Source organism: Podarcis pityusensis (assembly GCF_964106645.2).
Source record: "Podarcis pityusensis genome assembly, chromosome: Z".
Classification (NCBI taxonomy): Eukaryota; Metazoa; Chordata; class Lepidosauria; order Squamata; family Lacertidae; genus Podarcis; species Podarcis pityusensis.
In genome coordinates this window covers 2,363,569-2,385,329 of record NC_138044.1, presented here as the reverse complement: position 1 = coordinate 2,385,329, position 21,761 = coordinate 2,363,569, and the positions used below count along the sequence as shown (strand labels likewise).

At 48.5% G+C, this 21,761-nt stretch overlaps 1 protein-coding gene across 10 annotated transcripts in view; it reads left to right on the top strand.

The window, feature by feature from the left end:
* The window catches only part of DAB2IP (DAB2 interacting protein), a 316,629-nt gene that overhangs the window by 214,239 nt on the left and 80,629 nt on the right, over positions 1-21,761 (top strand). The window contains exon 1 of one of the 10 annotated variants that reach the window (XM_080990824.1): positions 5,748-5,935. The exons of the other annotated variants lie outside the window; for them this stretch is intronic. The gene's annotated coding sequence lies outside the window, so the exon portion shown is untranslated. Of the gene's footprint in view, positions 1-5,747; positions 5,936-21,761 lie in introns of those variants that run through there. 10 annotated transcript variants of the gene reach the window in all.

Below are 21,761 nucleotides of genomic sequence, written 5' to 3'. Positions count from 1 at the left end.
TGTGTGTGTGGAGAATACAGATGCCCTCTGCTGAGGTTATGAAGGGGGAAAGAGCTGGACCCAGAGACATGGGCTGCTGCCAAGAGATTTACGGCAAACAACGGGGGTGGGGGTGGGGAGCAGGCGCCAAGGTAATAAAGCAAATGACTTTAGCAGTAGCCTTTAAAAAGAGGATTGCCTCATCGCCCAAGTGAGAATGGCAAGATTCACCTGCCAATAACTCTCTTGGCGGGGCTATGTAACCTGGGCTTTGGGGTTGTCTGGGCGCTGCTGGCAAAAGGCTGGAGGCTTGTGGAACCCACCCACCCATATTTTGAGGGGTCAGCACTTTTACAGGCTTCGCCATAACTCCACCTCCCATTGATTCAAGATGCTCCTGCAGGAATATTCTGCCTTTTGTTGCTCTAACCGGGGGGTGGGGGGTGGTGTAAAGAGCATGTGGGTGTTGAGTTGTCAGTGGCTGTCAGACTAGGGCTTGGGAGACCAGGATTCGAACCCCACACTGGGTGACCTTGGGGGCCAGTCACTGCCTCTCAGCCTAATGCACCTTGCAAGGTTGTTGTGGGAGAAGTAGGAGAAGCACGTACGTTACCTTGAGCTCGTTGGAGAAAAAGTTGGTGCATAAATGCAGTCAATCAATCAATCAATCAATCAATACTGTAGTCAGCCAGCCAGAGACTTCGTACTACAACTCCCCTGGACCTGGTCTCTGTAGCAGGGCTGTGGCTAGGGAGTGGAGCCCCCAGTCTTTTAATCCATGCTCTAGATATCTTGCCCTTCTCCTTCTCCTCACCCCTTTTAAAAAGTGAGGACCCCCCCCACACACACACCTGGTCCTCATTCACCAAGAGGCCAAATTCTGTACATTAATGTGAATTTCTGTCATGGGCTCAATCCACAAGTCCTCTTTAAGTGCCTAGCAACATTCCTGTAGTGCAGGCTCTTGGCAGGGGTAATGGCGGTTTTGCCTAAAACTCAGGGAAGGCTGAAGCAGAACTTTGGCTTGATCTGGCTTGACTCTTCTTACATTCTTCAAAATTAGGAAGGATTTCACATAGGGCTTCCCTGGCTCCTGATCCTGAGGCTGCAGCTGGTGCAGAATGCTGCGGTGCGGTTGCTGGCAGGAGTGAGGCCTCGTCAGCATCTAATACCTGCGCTCAGAGATCTGCACTGGTTTCTGACCTGCTTCCGGGCCAAGTTGAAGGGGTAATGCTGTGAGCGTATAAAGTCCTGAACAGCTTGGGACCAGTTTACCTACGAGATCGCCTTGCCCCACATGTGCCCACTCAAGCACTTCAGTCGGCAGAAGAAATCCATCCTTGAGAATACAGGTGAAACTCGGAAAATTAGAATATTGTGGAAAAGTTCCTTTATTTCCAGCAATTCAACTTAAAAGGTGAAACTAATATATGAGATCGACTCATGACATGCAAAGCGAGATATGTCAAGCCTTGATTTGTTATCATTGCAATGAACATGGCATACAGCTGATGAAAACCCCAAATTGACCATCTCAGAAAATTAGAATATTCAAGGAAATCAGCAAAACAAGGATTGCAAATCGAACAAGACTGGAGCTCTGAGAAGTAGAAGCTTTGCATGTCATGAGTCGATCTCATATATTAGTTTCACCTTTTCAGTTGAATTACTGAAAGAAATGAACTTTTCCGTGGTATTCTAATTTTTCGAGTTTCACCTGTAGTATCACAGAATTGTAGAGTTGGAAGGGACCCTGAGGATCATTTAGTCCAACCCCCTGCAATGCAATTGTCCTCTATAGGGATCAAACCTGTGACCTTAGCGTTATCAGCACTATGCTGTAACCAACAGTGCTGCATCTTCCACTCTTTGGAACTCCCAGCCTTGGACACCAGGCAGACACTTTCGCTGTCCTCCTCTTAGCACCTGCTAACTGGAATTTTTGTTCAGATGAGCCAACTTAGATATTTAGAAAGCTGCTGTGAGCTTTAATCTGTTTCTCATTGATTGATTGATTGATTGATTGAATTTATTTATATACCGCCCTATACAGTGGTACCTCAGGTTAAGTACTTAATTCGTTCCAGAGGTCCGTTCTTAACCTGAAACTGTTCTTAACCTGAAGCACCACTTTAGCTAATGGGGCCTCCTGCTGCCGCCGTGCCGCCGGAGCCCAATTTCTGTTCTTATCCTGAAACAAAGTTCTTAACCTGAAGCACTATTTCTGGGTTAGTGGAGTGTGTAACCTGAAGCATATGTAACCTGAAGCGTATGTAACCCGAGGTACCATGGTACCCGGATGTCTCACATACGTTTTGAAATATGGCAACCCTAGTAGTGTCATCCCTAATGGAACTGGGAAAACTCTGTGAAAGGATGGAACTGTTGTTGATTCTTTGATTTGTTTGTGGTATCTGTTTTGTAAACCGCTTTGAGGTGATGGTGGTTTTTGTATGAAACAAAGCAAATAAATAAAATGAAAGGATATATCATAAGGATGGGTGACCCAGGTACTGGTTGGGAGCCTTGGCAGAAGGCCCAGGGGGGGACAGACATCTGGAAGGTTTTGTGGGGCCCTGGCAGATGTCAGCAGAGATCACAAGTGACGGCATCAGAAAGGTGCCCCCTACAGGGCTCCGGCCCATGGCAAGCAACCTGGCACCGCTGGTGAGGGCAGGCACGGAAAGCGCCCCGTCAGCGTGGCCGAGATTGGTGATTAATTTGTCACGGACTCCTTTCCACGCTTTTCCTGACAGAGCTCATAAATCCTCATTTACTCTGCTCCTGAGCTCCAGCAAGCAAGGCAGATTGGAGGAGGCAGTTGGCAGGCTGCTCACACTCGCGCTCATTACTGCTTCTGTTACCCGTGTCTGCATTTTCTCCCCTCCCTCCTGGCACACCCAACATTTGGGGACGGGGGACGGGGGACAGTACGCCTTCTAAGCCAGGGCAAGATCAGCAGTGTGGAAGGGAGAGAGAGAGAGAGAGAGAGAGAGAGAGAGTAAGAGTAAACACTAAACCTGTTGCACCCAGCATTGGTACCTCCTCAAAATAACTCAACACTTCAGTATGGCAACACCTGAACTTTGGAACTCCCTGCCTATAGGTATTGGGCAGGTGGCTCCACTGTACTCTCTTTGGCAACTGCTATAAACATTTTTATTCAGGCAAGCCTCCTCAGATGTTTAGGGCGCTGCAGCCAGTTTAATCAGTCTTTGGTCTGATAATCTGATGGTTCTATATGGTTTTCGTAAACTGCTCTGAGGTTTGTTTGTTTGTTTGTTGCTTTACAATCAAGCAGCATATAAACGTTGTGAAATAAACAAGAGGCGTGTCAAGACCTTGCTCTGTTCTGTTCTGCAGGCAGAGCCCTACCTGAGACCCTTGAGACCCCTGAGCTGCTGCCAGTCAGAGCGAGAGGCAGTCCTGACCTAGACAGGCCAGCGCTTTGACTCGGAATAAGGTGTGGTGTGCATAAAGGCCATATATTTAAGGCAGGTTCACCTCCCCCCTCCCCGAGTCCTGACAGTTGTAGTTTGCTAAGGGTGCTGAGAACCTGCCCCTATTCCCCTCCCAGAATTGTAGCCCTGGGAAGAGAATATTGGGTGGATGTTAACAACTCCATGTAAAATTTAATTTTATGTAATAAAATTAAAGCAGATGGGAGCACAAAATGGCCATTCTAGGTCATTTGGGCTGTTAATAATATAGTCGTGATACATTTTTTTAAAATCCCCATTCTATAACTAAGGCACACGTGATGCTAATTTACAGAGAGGCTTAGTAAGGGCAGCCGCCCAGACAGACTTTTACTGAGATGACTTCAGTCCTGAGCCTATAGCCTAACACCCTTTGTGGGTCCAGCATTTGTGGGGCAGCAAGATGAAGAAGGTGCAAATACTTAAATAATCAGCAGTCAGCAAAATATACATATCTATAAAAAGGTAAAGGTACCCCTGCCCGTACGGGCCAGTCTTGACAGACTCTAGGGTTGTGCGCCCATCTCACTCAAGAGGCCGGGGGCCAGCGCTGTCCGGAGACACTTCCGGGTCACATGGCCAGCGTGACAAAGCTGCATCTGGCGAGCCAGCGCAGCACACGGAAACACCGTTTACCTTCCCTCTGGTAAGCGGTCCCTATTTATCTACTTGCTCCCGGGGGTGCTTTCGAACAACGGGAGCGCACCCCACCACGGGGATTCGAACCGCCGACCTTTCGATCGGCAAGCCCTAGGCACTGAGGCTTTTACCCACAGCGCCACCCGCGTCCCTATACATATCTATTACTGTATCTATATCTGTATCTATATATTGCGCATTGCCAGCCCAAGGTAAAAGCAGGCTATATGAGCCACAAGAATTTTAAATTCCAGCCATAGTCCTTTCCTGCCCATGATTTTTCATTCCTGCGCTGCAAAGCAGACTTGTTATCTCCAGCGACAAAGTCCACATTTGAAGGGCCGAGGGCAGCAGAGATAAAAGCTTTTCCAAAGGATGCTGAGGAATGCACAGTTCCTGGACTTTGGACTATGACTTAAGAGGATCGGGCCGAGGCACTTTGCTGCAGATCCCATGGGTCACCCTCCCACTTCTTAGCGCAGGGCCCAATCCTCCCACGAAGTTCTCTACAACCCTGGTCGATCCCAGGTGGCTGTGGGAAGTTCCCACAGAAGTGGTAGAAGCCCCTTCCCTAAAGGGTTACCCCCCTTGTTTCTGACAAAATTCCTGTGCCCGTTAACAGATTAAGTGATGCCACACAGAAATTCATCAGGGAAGCCCCTCTCCCTCCCCCACTCCGCCAGCTTGGCACAGGAAACTCACCAGGTGTGACCTTGGAGTCATTGCCTCTCTCAGCGTACCTTACCTTGCAGGGTTGTCGTGGGGGTTAAATGAGGAGGTGGGATATAAATGATATAAATATAAATACATAAATAAATGGTACCACTTAGAAAAGGGGTCAGCAAACGTTTTCAGCACTTTCCCTCAGACTTTGGGGGGGGGGGCGAACTATATATATATTTTTGGGGGGTGATGAATGAATTCCTATGCCCCACAAATAACCCAGAGACGCATTTTAAATAAAAGGACACATTCTACTCATATAAAAACCTGCAGGCCGGATTTAGAAGGCGATTGGGCCGGATCCGGCCCCCGGGCCATAGTTTGCCTACCCATGACTTAGAACATAGGAACAGGGGGCACCATTCAGTCTCCCGACTCTTCTATGCTGGACCCCAAATTGCCAGATTGCCTGCCTCTCCTAGTTTTCCTTTTTAAAAAGCTTGTTTTAAAAAGTACAAAACTTTGTTCACGGGGCACCTGGAGTGTCACACGCCACCTTGATTTTGCTACCCCCTTGCAGATCTGCGCCCAGAGTGCTTTTGAGTTCTTAGCAATGCTCCTTCGTGGATATTCAGGGAGACCTGTCCATCCTGCGTTTTTTGGGAGCAGCAGCCCTCCAGGGTTCCCAGGCAGAGCGGGGCGTCCTTCTCACCATCTCCTGCCTGATCCTTAAAAAGGAAAAGAACAAGGGGGAGCTGCCAGGCTTGGATCTGTCTCCTTCTGCACTCGGAGCATGCACTCTTTGCTGTGCTGGAGGTGGGAGCCCTCCTGCCTGTCCCTTTAAAAGCCCCTGCCTGCTGCAGAAGGAGTTAATAATATTGGCTTTGTCTGCGAACTGGCTGAGGATTGTTCCCTGTAGACTGCTGCTGGAACAGTTTCCTGAGGCCGCAGGGAGCTGGGCTGGGGCCAAGAGCCAGCATGCTGAGCCCGGCTGCTCACACCATACAAGGAGGTCTGATGAGGAGAGGAGGCTTACTTCCTGCTGATGGGTTGGTGAGTGAGGGCTGGAGGAGATGAGATACCAGCCTTTCTTCCCGCCTCCACTGTCTGCTCCTCACCTGCAAAAACAGAAAACGGAAAATTCTGGAAGAGACCGGGAAGCGAAACTCACCATGGTAAGTAAGATCTTGTAAGCTTTGCTGTCCGGAGTTTGTGTTGCTCAGAAAACAAAACCATTCCAGGGGTGGCTCCTAGTGCATGCTTTCACCATCGCCTCCTTCCGCCTGCAGGCCCAAAGAAAATTCCTCTCGTTCTTCTGGAGCTGCAATCTGGCACTCCAGTTTACACCCCTCCTTCCAACGGTGATTTTAGAAGGAGAAAAGATCCCCAAACAACCAAACTGTGTCTCAAAAACAGGATGCTCTTTTTATAGCCGGCCTGGTTGTGTTTCACGCAAAGGGTGTTTCCCCCGCCTTCCTCCTGAGGACTCAAATCTGTGCAATTTATGGAGAGGAGGGGAAATGTTGCGTTTTGCCACTTTCTTCTTTTTTTGCAAGCACACAGTGTTTCCCGTTTCCTCGTCCACAGTGTATTTTGGTGCCTGGGGCTGCATTTACCCAGACTGGTATGTGCCACCAGAGATGCCTCAGGTGATTGTGGGAAGTTCTCACAGACGGAATGAAAGCCTTGAAGGGCAAAAGAAACAGCAGCCTCATTGACAATTTCATTTCCCAGAAGGTGGAAGAAGCAACACGGAGATCATCTGTATTGGACCCGGTCCTCACCAACGGGAAGGAACTGATCAACAAAGTGGAAGTACTGGGAAACTTGGGAGGAAGTGATCATGTCCTCTTGGGTTTCATGATACAGAGGCAAGGGAAAGTTGAGTGTAGTTGGACATGCACTCTGGACTTTAAGAAGACCAGTTTCAAAAAGCTGAAGGAGCTACTGGGTGAGATCCCATGGTCAGAAATACTCAAAGAGAAGGGAGACCAAGATGGATAGGAGTTTCTAAACGGAGAAATATTGATATAGTTTAGTTGGTTAGAGCATGGTGCTGATAACACCACAGTATTCCAGGCGTGGTCTGACCAAGGCAGAATAGAGTGGGACAATGACTTCCCTTGATCTGAACACTCTTCTTCTTCCTTGGCGATCCTTCGTAGCCAAGTAAGATTGTCTTCCATGAACGTGGTCTAAATAGTGAGTCTGTAACTGACTGTGGAGGCCAATTCTGGATCCACACTTCCTTCCACAGGCGTGACAAAGGTTTCTGGAGCGGAGGTTGATCATGGATGAGGGTTTGCCAAGCGTGCCTTCCTCTTTGCACGTTTCTCCGTTTCGTCCTGAGTTCAAGTGTCTTCAAAGCCCACGACACCTTTGGTAAAGGCTGTTCTCCAATTGGAGCTCTCACAGGCCAGTTTTCCCCAGTTGCCAGTGTTTATACTACATTTTTGAAGATTTGCCTTGAGAGAGTCTTTAAACCTCTTTTGTTGACCACCAGCATTACACTTCCATTCTTAAGTTCGGAATAGAGTAGTTGCATTGGAAGATGATCATCAGGCATCCAAACAACGTGACCCGTCCAACGAAGTTGATGTTGAAGAATCATTGCTTCAACACTGGTGATCTTTGCCTCTTCCAGTACGCTGGCATTGTGGTCTACTAAGACCTCTAGATGCTTTTCACATATACTATTGGCAATAATAATAATAATAATAATAATAATAATAATAAATTTTATTTATATCCAGCCCTCCCCAGCTGAAGCCGGGCTCAGGGCGGCTAACAACAATAAAACAGTATAAAAGTACAGCATAAACAACACTCTAAAATCATTCATTATAAAATTAATTAATTCAAGCCACTGGCAACCATTGGGCCAGAGCTCTGCGGAGATTGCCGAGGGAGGGAGTCAGGCTGTGCCCTGGCCAAAGACCTGGTGGAACAACTCTGTCTTGCAGGCCCTGCGGAAAGATGTCAAGTCCTGCAGGGCCCTGGTGACAGAGTGTTCCACCAGATCGGAGCCACAGCCGAAAAAGCCCTGGCTCTAGTTGAGGCCAGCCTAACTTCTCTGTGGCCTGGGACCTTCAAGATGTTTTTATTTGAAGACCGTAAGTTTCTCTGTGGGGCATACCAGGGCAATCCAGTAGCATAATACTGGATTGCTAATATTATAATCTTCAAATATCTGAAGGGCTGTCACATGGAAGATGGAGCAAGCTGCTGCTCTACAGTGCAGGACCCAAACCGTTGGACCCAAATGACAAGAAATGAGACTCTTGACTAAACATTAGGAATAACTTTCTAAGGGTCAGAGCTGTTTGACAGTGAAGTTGTCTCCCTTGGGAGGTGGTAGACTCTCCTTCCTTAGAGGTTGTTAAGCAGGAGTTGGCTGGCCACCTGCCAGGGATGCTATAGCTGTGCTTTCTGCCTTGCAGGGGGTTGGACTAGATGACCCTTGCAGGTTCCCTTCCAGCTCTGTGTTTCTGTGATTCTATTCAGAGCATGGAAGTCAGGAGCTGGAATTATTCTGGATTTAGTGGCCATGCGTGACCTTCCACATATCCCTGAAGGAATCTGACACTGAGCATTCAGGGGGTCCAGAGAGAACAGTTGAGGGGGTGAGTTTAGACCAGGCCTAGGCAAACTCTGGCCCTCCAGATGTTTGGGACTACAATTCCCATTATCCCTAGCTAACCGGACCAGTGGTCAGGGATGATGGGAATTGTAGTCCCAAACATCTGGAGGGCCGGAGTTGGTTTAGACTCAGAATATCACCGCTCTGATGATTTGGCCCATTTGAGTTATCCTTTCATACTGGTGTCCTTGAGGTGTTTCCTACCTCCAAGAAAAGTCACTTAACAAGGAATCCTCATGTTTGCCTTAGCTGAGTCCTAGGTGTGTTTACTCAAGGAATTATATTGAATTCTTGAGACTGACACACCCTGGCGAGTGTGGCTGTTCTGAGGCACTTTTTGCCATTGGGGTGTGGGAAGACCGGAGTTCTCATAATCAGGTCTGAATAACCCTTAATTGCACTTTTGTGTTTGCAGGTAGGCTTCAAACCTTTCTCTCCCTCTGCCCCCGCCCCCACAATAATCATTATTTGCATTAATTATGGGATGGCTGATCTCTGCCTCCACGGTTGGAGTCAGTGGTGCTTCTCAGTCCCTGTTCCCAGAAGCCACAGGAGTGGGGTGAGCAATGCTCTTGCGCCCAGGACCCGCTTGTGGGTTTCCCATAGCGGGCATCTGGCTGGCCACTGTGAGAACAGAATGAGATCTTTCTACACAAAGCATCATCCATCACATTGGCCAGGACTTCCCAGTACTCCACCTGACCAGATAAGGGCATTGGTGGCAATTACCGAAATCTTACAGATAGTTCCTCTTTCTGGGCTCTTTGTGTGTGCTCAGAGCTGTTGTCATTTTTGCTGTTGCTTCCTGCCTTCAGGGCCAAGACAGGGCTAAGATTACCCCTTTCTCCCCAGTATCTCATGTGAAGCACCACGCTAGGGTGTTGTTGTTTTTTCGGTGTGGTGCTTTCTACTTGCTTCTGCCACAAGTACACCAAATTCCCTTTTCAGCAGTCCTCATTGCTCTGAAAACATCAAACGCTCAAGTCGATTGCCTGACTTTTTCTCTCTCTCTCGCCCTCCCTCCCACCTCTCTTCTTCTCCTTTTAAAAAAAAATCCATGGCTAAAGCTGTTTGCATTAATTATTTCCAGCCTCCCAGATATGTTCCTTTTTGCAGTCCGAGGAAATAATTGGGGCAGATGTTAGCTGAGAGCTGCCTTTCCCATGCTTGGGAAGGAAAGGAGGAGGGAGAGAGAAAAAAGGAAAGCTTGCGTTGGAATTAGATATTTGCAAACAACTGTCATATCTAGGTCACTTGGATATGGTGGAGTGGAGGGGGGGGGGAGGAATAAAATCCTTGGAAGAAAGACATTATGGGTGGGTATTTTTTTCAAATTTTCTGCAGATCTACAGCCGTTTGGGGCTGTCAGGTTGGAGGGTGAAGGGAGTGGGGTTGTGCGACAGCCGTTTCCGCCCCCCCCCCAAACCCACCAGCACACTTGTCTCCTTGCCTGTCTCACCACTGGTTCCATTGTCAATAATGAGTCAGCCTCCGAGGAAGATTAAAATGAAAGGGAGCTGCAATCTCTGTTTTAGGGGTTTTGTGTTTCCTGAGTGCCCTGGGACACAGCAGGAGGTAGGTATCCCTTTGGCTTTAGAGGAGAATTTATTATTATTATTATTGGTGGTAGTAGTAGTAGTAGTAGTAGAATTTATGTATTCATCCCCTACCACCAGGAGAGGCACCAATGTTAATACATTGAGCATACAGACGGCTCAACAGCAGCAACATAGATTGTTAGAATTGTAGAGTTTGAAGGGATCCCAATGGTCATCTATTCCAAGCCCCTGTAAATGCAGGAATCGTTTTGCTCGTTGTGGGGCTCAAACCCACAACCTTGAGATTAAGCGTCTCATGCTCTACCGACTGAGCTATTCCAGGGATGCAGTTATCCTTGTTGCTGTTATTGCCGTTAATTTATTAATTGCCTTCTAAACCACAGTCTCAATGTGATTTATGCATAAAATAGTTTTAAACCAGGAAATACGTGGTAAAGACCCATTTATCCATGAAAACCTGATGGGACAAAAATCTGTCCCACTTCTTCTAGTGAGTGCAGATAGTAGGCACCTGCAGTATCTCAAACAGGAATGCCATTCCACAGGACAGGGGCAGCCACACTAAAAGCCCTGCTCTGAGTTATTGCAAAGTTGGCTCCTGAGGTCTTTGGAGCTTGCAAGAGAGACTCTCCCACAGACCACAGCGATTCACTGGGTGCATAAAGGGATAAGGCTCTCTCTCAAGCAACCTGATTTGTTTAGGGCCTTGTATGTTAGTAACAGGGGACACGGGTGGCGCTGTGGTCTAAACCACTGAGCCTCTTGGGCTTTCCGATCAGAAGGTTGGCTGTTCGAATCCCCGCGACGGGGTGAGCTCCCGTTGCTCGGTCCCTGCTCCTGCCAACCTAGCAGTTTGAAAGCACGTCAAAGTGCAAGTAGATAAATAGGTACTGCTCCAGCGGGAAGGTAAACGGCGTTTTCATGCGCTGCTCTGGTTCGCCAGAAGTGGCTTAGTCATGCTGGCCACATGACCCGGAAGCTGTACGCTGGCTCCCTCGGCCAATAAAGCAAGATGAGCTCCGCAACCCCAGAGTCGGCCACGACTGGACCAAGCAGTCAGGGGTCCCTTTACCTTTACCTTTTATGTTAGTAACAACACCTTGAACTTGGCCCGGTAGCATATTGGCAGCCATTGCAAGTCCTGTAAGCAAGGGGTTTTGCCCCTTACCAGTTTTTGCCCCTGGCCCTGCCCACAGCTGCCATGTGGCCCTCAAGAGATTGATGGAATTGGACCCTCTGACTGCAAACGTTTCCTCTCTTTCTAATCTGCAACCCCCTTGGGATGTTTCTTGAGTCACAGCCCCTCTGCATGCTTCTGCAGTGGAGCTCCTCACGCCACGAATAGCAGGCCCCTGCAGCTTTCCTACCTGGCCCACCAGCCCCTCTTTGGTGCCTTAATTAGTCACTGAACAGAGGAAGGAAGGAAGGAAGGCTACCTTCAGGGGTTGGACTAGATGACCCTCGGAGGTCCCTTCCAACTCTACAATTCTGTGATTGTATTAATACACTATTGTATGCTGGAGCCTCTAGACATTTGGGACTTCCAAGGAAATAATCGGGTCGGGGCTGCTGCACGTTCCCCTCGCTCCCCACCCCTCTTTCTTTTCCCATCTGGGCTTTCCCCATCTCTTGCTCTCCCATTTTTTGCAGCAGGTTAGGAGTGTGGGGATTAATGATGAATTAAATTCTCGTTTACAAAACCGTAATCCTGCTTGATCATTTTTGTTCAGCCCTCACCTTTTCGCTCTTAAAATTCAGCGCACTTAAACTGTTCTGCAAGGGTTTATGAATGTTTAAAAATTGCTTTGTTGGTCCCCGAAGTAATTTGACAAGTCTGTCAGCTATTGATTAAAAAAAAAGAAAAGAAACTACCTGGAATTATTCAAGGATTGGGATGACTTGGGGAATTAGATAGAAAGTGTAAGGGAGCAGGGAGGGGCGTTATTCCAAATGCGAAAGGAAGTAAGATGTTGGAGAGTAAATATGTTCTAGAAATGCTTTCTGAAAAATCCATTATGGCTGTGAAATTAACTTGAAATGAGATGCTCATCAAGGGTCTTCTTGAGGGTGAGGCGGGTGGGCTGGTTCTGTTCATGTACTGTGCTCAGAATGGACCCAATACACAGTTAAAACTATGGCATTTGCTCCCCCAGGAGGCAGTGATGGCCAACAACTTGGATGGCTTTAGGATTGGACCGTGGGCCTCATCCTGCAGGCTCTTCTTAGGTTCTTATGTTCTTATGACCGGTTCTGAAGAGGCAGCTGCCACCCTTCTGGGCCAAAGGAAGGAGCCCCCTTGTGTGCTCCTATAAGACAGCTAAGTGACAGGAAAAAGGACGATGGTGATAAAATGATGTGATACAGTAAAAGCACAGGTGGAGTTTTTCTCCGTCAGTGGGGTGGGGAGAATTGACCAGTGAAAGGAGCTGCAGGGAATTCAGGAGCAGACCAAAGGGTTTCTTCCACTGTGCTTAACGGACTTAAGGAACTCACTGCCACAATATGTGCATTAGTCACTATTTAAGCTTAGATGGCTGTGAAAGGCAGATGAGGCAATATTCAAGGAGGATCAGTCTCATTAATTGGCTTCTAGTCATCAAGGACCAGCTAGTCCAGCCTTCTCGTCTCACAGTGACCAACCAGATGCAAGCAAGATTTGAGCACAAGACTAGCACTCTGTCCTCGCGTGGTTTTCAAGAAGCATTGCTGCCTCCAACTTCTTGGTTTAACTCTTGAATTCTGGTTGCTGGGAAGCAGCCTACGGCGAGGCAAGACACTCACTTTTGTCCCCTGGTTGTGGGCTTCTGGGCCTGGCATTTGGAGGGTGGGGAAGCTCTGGCCATCCATATGTCTTTGGACTGCATCTTCCATTGTCCTTAGCCATTGGCCATGCTGGCTGCTCAGCTGGGAGGACCCCAGTTTCCCTGCCCTTTCCGTCTAACCCATCACAGCTCTTTTGCACTTAAGGAGATGATGAGTATCTGGAGCAATTAGCAGATGCAGCCCAGTGCCTATCAACTCCGACTTAATTCAGACATTGCAAAATCCGATCTTGAAGATCAGGAACATTTCATAAGCCTTTGCATGCTCCTTCTCTTGCCTCCCTCCCTTCTCTTGCAGGTTCTACTTTTCCTTTCCAGACTTGCAGCAACCACAAGTTTGCTCAGACATCCAAATAGAACTGCAGGCATGAGCTGGAAGTTGCTTGCAAGCCATAGTTTACAAACCAAAGCTCTGACTTGGTTGCAGCTTCTGGCTGGCAGATTTATTTGATTCTGACAAACTTTGGTTATTTGCTTATTCTTCTGCCCTGAACTCTTGGTGCTGGATGCTGGAGTTACCAGTAGCATCTAGGCATTGTCTAAAACCACATGTAGGCAGCTTGCCTTTCAGCAAAGTTGCTGCATCGTATCCTCTCAGTTTGTACTCCTTGCCTAATACTGGCCTCCTTTGCAGGGGCGTTGTGAAGATAGTTGCGATAATTCCAGGGCCTACCATAGTGTGCTGTGTCACAGAACCGCTTGTGTGATGTGGTTGGATATTTGCAAGTTACTTTGGCCTCCTAGAAGCCTTTATCTGTTCAACTGCAATGAGTTTGCCTGTTGTGTTCCTGTGTGATTCTCTGTTCTTCCAACTGTGCCGTCTTCTCCTTGGGGATTCAGCTGTGCCTCTCTTGCATCCAAGTGACAGGCTGAATGCACAGATGCTTGTTAACTTCCTGTCCTGAGATGGGGCTACCCTTTGCAGCTCTTCACAATTGTTGTTCTTGGTTTACTTCCATCCAGCTGGATGAACTTTTTTCAATGCAGGAAACTGCTGCTGCTGCTGCTTTGGACCTCAGCAGTAGTGTGCCATGGCACTTGGAAGGTTATGGGGCGGTAAATGGAGCAGGTGGTCTTCCTTTCACCTCAACTTCTACCTAATGCTTTGGAGGTGGCAGAGATTGACTTCTGCACCCTGAGCAGGTGTTCTGCCACTGAACTGTGGCCTTCTCCCAACTTTGTGGCTTCTGAGATTTCCTTAAGGCCATGCAGACTTCCCACCTGTCACTTTTTTCACTCCTGCTGAGCTCTATAGCAATGTTTGCAAAGAGGGAAGAGTCACAAAGCATCGGTAGGACAGGGAATGGTATGCAGAAGTGGAGCAATGCCTGGAAGGTGCGTTGCATTTAGCAAGTGAACAAACAGGGAGAGTTTCACGCCAACAGGCCCATGTCTTGTCTTTGGACAGTGGGGTCACCACACACTGCATTGCAGGCCACTTTCTTCGCTTCCTGCTCTTTTGCCTCAGGTGGGATGGCAAAGGACACCAGGTGGGGTGTCTTCTGACCTCTGCTGACATCCACTGAGGTGGATGAGCAAATTCCCCCTCCCCAACTTGGGGGCTCTCTTGCACTGTCTGAAGCAACATTTCTCTGATTTTCCAAATCAAAACATTTTCTTTGCATGCCTGCAAATATTTTATTTTTAAAGCAGAGCAGAGAGGAAGTACAGTCGGCCCTCTGTGGAGCATCTCTCCCCATCTCAGTTTCCACCTTACTCACTGCGCTGAGCAAAGCCTTGCTGAGTCAGGCCAAAGGCCCAAACAACTCAGCATCCTGTTTCCCCGCAGTGACCAGCCAGGTGATGTGAGCGCAGTAGCCCTCTCCTGCTTTTCTTTCCCCAGCAGCTGTTATTTAAAGGTAGACTGCCCCTGAATCTGGAGCCCCCCCAAAGCCATCAATAGGCACCAGTAGGCCTCTCTTCCTCCATGCATTCAATTTGATACAAGGGAATTAAATATTTAAAAACTGCCAATATCATAATGTACTACGAGTCAATGGTGCTAAGTTCGATTCTAGTCACCTCGCCTCAAAAACGATATTGTTGAGTTGGAAAAGGTTCAGAAAGGGGATGGAGGGACTCCCCTATGAGAAAAGGTTGCAGTGTTTGGTAATTTTTATTTTCCAAAATTGTTATTGATTTCCCACATTTATCACAAAAATGACCCAACAAAACACAAAACAAAGAAAAACACATTGCACTGCAGTAAACTAAACACAAAGAAAAATTATTTCTTCAAATACCTAATTCTCATTACATTGATAACTGACTTCCTCAAGTCCCCTGTAACTGAATTTCATTATATCACCTGTATAGCAGTTCTCCGAATTCATATTTCTAGCATTTGGTAATTTTTAGATTGGAGAAAAGGCGGATAAGAGATGACATGATAGAAGTTTGTAAGACTCTGCAGGGCGTGGAGAAAGTGGATAGTGAAAAAGTTTTCTCCCACTCTTGTAATACTTGGACTTGTGGAAGATTCAGGACAGGCAAAAGAAAGTCCTTCTTTAATGGCTACTAGCCAGGATGACTGTTCTCTGAATCGGAAGTTTGAGGCAGTGATGCCCCTGATTGCTGGAATCTGCAGGCAGGAGAATATTGCTCCTGTGGTTAGATCCTGCTACCTGGTTTCCCACTGACATCTGGCTGACTACTGTGAGAGCAGGATGCTAGACTAGAGAGGCCACTGGCCTGACCCAACAGGCTCTTCTTGCATTCTTACAGTACTACTGAACTTAAAAAAAACAGCCACCCAACCCCACACTTAAATAAATAAATGCAAATTGGGGGAGGTGGGGGGACTTGAGAGGATACCCACAAGCACCACACCAGGGACCCCCAGAGCAAGTAAGGCAGCTGGTAACCTCAGAAGTGGAGGAGATCCCTGGGAGTTCCTGGGCCATCTTCTCTGATGCTAAAGTATGCAGATCTCATTGATTTGGATACCGTAATCCAGTCGTGGAGGGGTTTTTTTTTTTTTTTGTCTTAGTATTTGCTGTGCTGGCTTATTGGTGGTCCACAGAAATAAAGGCCAGGAACTCCCCACCCACCCAAAGAAAGGCATGGAAGGTGAGTGAGAGGCTTCAGATCTAATCCAGCGCATCCCTCTGAAAGTTTGCATTCCAGGCCTTTCCTCCCTCTTCACAGCGTAACACGTGGGGCGTATTAATACTGCTAGTTGACAGGCATGCGCAAGCAGCTGTCCCAGTTTAGGAATCAGCAGCCTTGCTCCAGACAAGCAGCCTTTCAGCATTGAACATGGACCCTTTCTCGCTGGTCTCTCACATCCCCAGTGTGTGCTCAGCCGTTGGGTGGGACATGGCACCAGGAGACTTGGGGAAGCGCAGGGCACTGGCAATCAAATTAGGAAGGCGAGGGGTGGGTGGGTGAGCTAAGAGCAGACCCCCAAGGTGTCAGCGGGCTCCTCCAGCAGACTGGCAGGAAGATCAGCCTGGAGACCTGCCGCACAGAGAGATGGCGTAATTAGCTGCTCCTGAGGCCCCTGCGGCCAAAGATGTGCCTGGTTAATTCCCATCAATATGGGGACTTCCAGCTTTCCTCACCTGTGCGACTCAGGGCTGTGAGAAACTCTCAGCTCTGCCCACCTTCTGGGCCGGTTGCATTCCCTGCTTCAGCCTCCTCTCAATGCTTAAGAGCAGGGGTAGGCAAACTAAGGCCTGGGGGCCGGATCCAGCCCAATCGCCTTCTAAATCCGGCCTGCGGACGGTCCGGGAATCAGTGTGTTATTACATGAGGAGAATGTGTCCTTTTATTGAAAATGCATCTCTGGGTTATTTGTGGGGCATAGGAATTCATTCATCCCCCCCCCCAAAAAAATATAGTCCAGCCCCCCACAAGGTCTGAGGGACTGTGGACCGGCCCCCTGTTGAAAAAGTTTGCTGACCCTTGCTTAAGAGTCTCAGAAGAGGCCTGTTGGTTTAGGCCAAGGGCCCATCGAGCCCAATGTCCCACTTCCCACAGTGGTCGAAGAGATACTATTATCGGTTGTCACGTTTTGGTATGTTTACACCCCATGTTTCCTACAAGGAGCTCAAGGTAGAGCACACACTGCTCCCCCCTCCTCATTTCACCCCCCCCCAACAACAACAACCCTGTGAGGTAGGCTAGGCTGAGAGACTGCCCCAAGTGTGGATTTGAACTCTGACCTCTCCCACATCCCGGTCCAACGCCCTAACCACTACCCCCCCCCGAGCCTCAGCTTTCCTTTTCTTCCTGACTTCTGTACAGAGTGCTCTGCGCCCACAACTTCCTGTCCTTGCCCCTGCAATTACAGATGCACAGTAGCACATAGATAACATGCTGCCAAAAAGCAACCTTGGAGCAGTTCTCATTCATTGCCTCTATCACAGCGCTTTTGTGGTGGGGGTGGCTGCATTTTACCAGAGCGCAAGTGAGCAGAAGCGCACCTGGAGGAACCTTACTGCAAAAAGAGCCTTTTCGTGTCACTGTTGAGATGACCGCAGAGTGGTGGGATGGGGAGAATCCGAAAGCAAAGGCCTTTCTGCAGCCTCAGTTTTTCCTTTGCTGTTCAAAGAGTCGGTTTCACAAGACACATTTTTGGCTCCTTCTCTCCCCCAACCTTTTGGCACCCCAGCTGTGTTCAAGGCCTGTCAGGCTGAACATTGGCTGAAGCTTCCACCTTGCGTGGGGAAAGTGGAGATAAAAATGGTTGTCAGTGCCACTTTTGCTCCGTTAAACCCCTGAGAGTTCCCTTCTCCCTGGAAAGATGGCAGCAGCCTACTTTGTGTAGTGCTCTTCCCAGATGTTTCTGCGTTGGGGCTGGGGCCCTTCTCCTGCTGTTTTTGCCTCACGTGGTATTCCAGGGTAGACTGCCACTGAAGGAAGAGGTTCCATTGGGCTGCCATGGCTGATAGACATCGCCCAGTCTTCAGCCCAGGGGCTGTTGCTCCTTCTTGTTGCAAAGGCACCCTTTTCTGAATCGTAACTGTCAAGCCATAAATCCTGTTCATTAGCCTGATTTCACAAGACACATGTAGTGGATGAGTAGCTCTCTGAAAGATCTTCCATGACTCCTGCCCCTCTGCCCTCACCCTTGTCTTCCCGGCAGCCTTGTGGACTAATTTGATTGGAGGCAGGGTGTCTGGATTTCAGCCATCTAAAGAGGTCTCCAAACATTGTGGATTTTATAGTTCTTCACCGCTGATCTGGAAGCTGCATTTCTTCAGACGCAAGCCCAAAACTGGACAAACGACAAACCTAGCAGAGATGTATAGCCTCTCTCAATGTCCAGCAGCCCAGACTTAGTGAGCACAGAGCAACTGGGAGCTTTGGAACTCTCTGCCTCTTGAAATGAAGCAGGCACCTTCATTGTACCCTTTACAGCACCTGCTAAAAACAGTTTTGTTACACAAACCTACTCAGGTGTTCAGAAAGTTAATGCAAGTCTTCATCTGTTTTTTGTCTATTGTTGTTTTAGCTTTTGAAATGTCTGAAGTTATTGCTGTTAATTTTTCTTAGTGGTACTTTTATTGTTTCATCTTTTCGTAAACTGCTTTTAGGCTTTTTACAGTCAAGCAGTGTATAAATTGTAGGGACGCGGGTGGCGCTGTGGGTTAAAACACTGAACCTAGGACTTGCCGATCGGAAGGTCAGCGGTTCGAATCCCCGCGAGGGGGTGAGCTCCCATTGCTCGGTCCCTGCTCCTGCCAACCTAGCAGTTCGAAAGCACGTCAAAGTGCAAGTAGATAAATAGGTACCACTCCGGCAGGAAGGTAAACGGCATTTCTGTGTGCTGCTCTGGTTCACCAGAAGTGGCTTAGTCATGCTGGCCACATGACCCGGAAGCTGTACGCCGGCTCCCTCGGCCAATAAAGTGAGATGAGCACCGCAACCCCAGAGTCATCCACAACTGGACCTAACGGTCAGGGGTCCCTTTACCTTTATGTATGTACCTATGTACATAGGATGCTAGCATTGAATTGGCCCATTCTGGTTTCACACAAGTCCCTAGTCCAGGGGCATTCTAAGTTAGTGTGTACACCTGTCCTACCTAGAACAGCTAGTAACTTTCTTTCTCCAGCTGGCAGCCCATGTGGAGCAGAGACCAAGGGGCCCCTAATAGCATCAGAACAAGCTAAGATCTGGGTCAGACCAAAATTCCACATAGTCCAGCCCTCCTCAGAGTGGCCAGCCAAATGCCCATGGAAAGCCTGGCCTGAGTGCAACACCAACTCTCCCCACCTGTGATTTCAGGGACTGGCATTCAGAGGCAGACTGCCTTTGACAGAGGAAGTAGGATCAAGGGGATGCAGTTGCTCACCTACAAAGAAAGGTTTTCATTCTGGAGGGCAAGTAAGAGGTGATATGATAGAAGTTGGAAGTACTGTTTTTGGGGGACAGGAGGCGGGCAGGTGTGGAGGACTCCCTGGTCCTGAATAGGGTAACTGTGCCCCTGAAGGACCAGGAGCGCAGCCTGGGAGTCATTTTGGACTCACAGCTGTCCATGGAGGTGCAGGTCAATTCTGTGTCCAGGGCAGCTGTCTACCAGCTCCACCTGGTACACAGGCTGAGACCCATCTGCACTGTCTCACCAGAGTGGTGCATGCTCTGGGTATCTCTCACTTGGACTACTGCAATGCGCTCGACGTGGGGCTACCTTTGAAAGTGACCCGGAAACTACAACTAATCCAGAATGCAACAGCTAGACTGGTGACTGGGAGCGGCCACCAGACCACATAACACCGGTCTTGAAAGACTCCCAGTACGTTTCCGAGCACAATTCATAGTGTTGGTGCTGACCTTTAAACAGCCTCGGTCCAGTAGACCTGAAGGAGCGTCTCCACCCCCATCATTCTGCCCGGACACTGAGGTCCAGCGCCGAGGGCCTTCTGCTGGTTCCCTCACTGCAAGAAGCCAAGTTACAGGGAACCAGGCAGAGGGCCTTCTCGGTAGTGGTACCCGCCCTGTGGAACGCCCTCCCACCAGATGTCAAAGAGAAAAACAACTACCAGACTTTTAGAAGACATCTGAAGGCAGCCCTGTTTAGGGAAGCTTTTAATGTTTGATTCATTACTGTATTTTAATATTTTGTTGGAAGCCGCCCAGAGTGGCTGGGGAAGCCGAGCCAGATGGGCGGGGTATAAATAATAAATTAATATTATATTATTATTATTCAGGATGGATAAAAGAAAGTATTTATTTACTCAGCGCATAGTTTAACTATGGAACTCACTCCCAAAGGAGGCAGTGATGGTCACCAAAAGCAACTGGACAGTTTGATGGAGGAGCGGGCTGTCGATGGCTGCAAGCCACAATGGGTTGGAGACAGCAAGGCTTCTGAATACCAGGTGCGAGAAGGAGGAGAGAGGATTGCACTTGTGCTCAGTTCATGCCTGCAGGTTTCTCATTGGTTGACCATCATGAGAAGAGGATGCTGGACTGGATGAACCCGTGGTCTGATCCAAAAGTCTCTTCTTATGCTCTTATCCACAGGAATACTGGTTTAAACCCTGTGCTCCCACACAGTTGGCAGGTATTAGCATCCATCTTTTGAAAGAGCACGCGGAATTGTTTGCTGAGAGAGAGAGGGAGAGGGCAACCAGGTCATTTCACAGCAACCCATGACGGTCGCAACTAAGCGGTCTCCTGAGACCTGAGCAGGATGCATCCCGCCACTTCTTTCTGGTCTCTGGGTTCAGGTAGAGTCATCTATCAAGAGCGAACCTTTGAAGGAAGTCAGAGAGAAGAACGGATGTGTCAGGAGGGGGCTGAGTGATTGATTTGCTGGGAAAGGCTCCAGCCTTTGGAGGGATGGATGTTTCTAGGTTATGACGGAGCCCTTTCCTTTTATGAGTAATCATGAAGGATTGGGGAAGGGCTGTTGCAGGCAGGGCAGAGGCTTTGGACCATAGAAATGCAGAGTTGGTGGGGACCTCAGGGGTCCTCTAGTCAACCCCCTGCAAATGCAGGAATCTGAGCTGAAGGATTGCCGTGATGGTGCTCTGCACATGTCCAGAAGACTGGTCTTATACTTTTAGAAGTAATATATTCATTGTGACAACATACATACATACATACATACATACATACATACATATTTATACCCCGCCATTCCCGGTTCAGAAAACCGGGCTCAGGGCGGCTAACAACAAATTTAAAACACATAATTGATGCAACAAAAAAAGGCATAAAAACGTGATTAACAAAAAAATCAGAATTCAAAAATCAATTGAGGGGGGAAATCCATCCAATAAACATTAGATGATCACCAGGGCTAGCTGACTAAATTAGGCCTATTTGGGCCAGCGAGGAGACCAGGAGAGAATTAGCTGTGGGATCCCATAGTGGGGAATCTTCATAAAAAGGGGAGGGAAGGAAGGAGAATAAAAGATCAGGCTAAGTTCAAATTGACAGCCAGGTGGAATAGCTCTGTCTTACAGGCCCTGCGGAAGGAAGTGAAATCCTGCAGGGCCTTAGTCTCCTGGGACAGAGCATTCCACCAGGTCGGAGCCATCACTGAGAAGGCCCTGGCCCTGGTAGGGGATAATCTGGCTTCCTTAGGGCCTGGGACCTCTAAGCTATGGTTATTCATGGACCTTAATGTCACTTTGGCTATATAAACTGTAGAATCATACAATTGTAGATTTGGAATGTAACCCCAAAGGTCATTTCGTTCAGCCCCCTGCAATGCAGGAATCATAGCTAAAGAACCACTGGCAGGTGGCCTTCCAAGCTCTGCTTAAACACCTCCCGTCAGCCCACCACCTTGCTGCACAAGGCCACAATCCTGCACCCGCTTCCTCCTGAGTACACATGGGTAGGACTGTGCTGCGATGCTTTCCTGACCACTGGCTGGCAACCTCCGCTCCTCCATGAACTGAACACGTGGGTGGGGTGCTCTGCTTTTTCATTTCTGGAAGATTCTGGGTCACTCATTAAGCCCTAGGAAATTGTTGGTGCCAGCACCAGGGGAAGTGGGGGGCATCACTTCTGTGGCTGC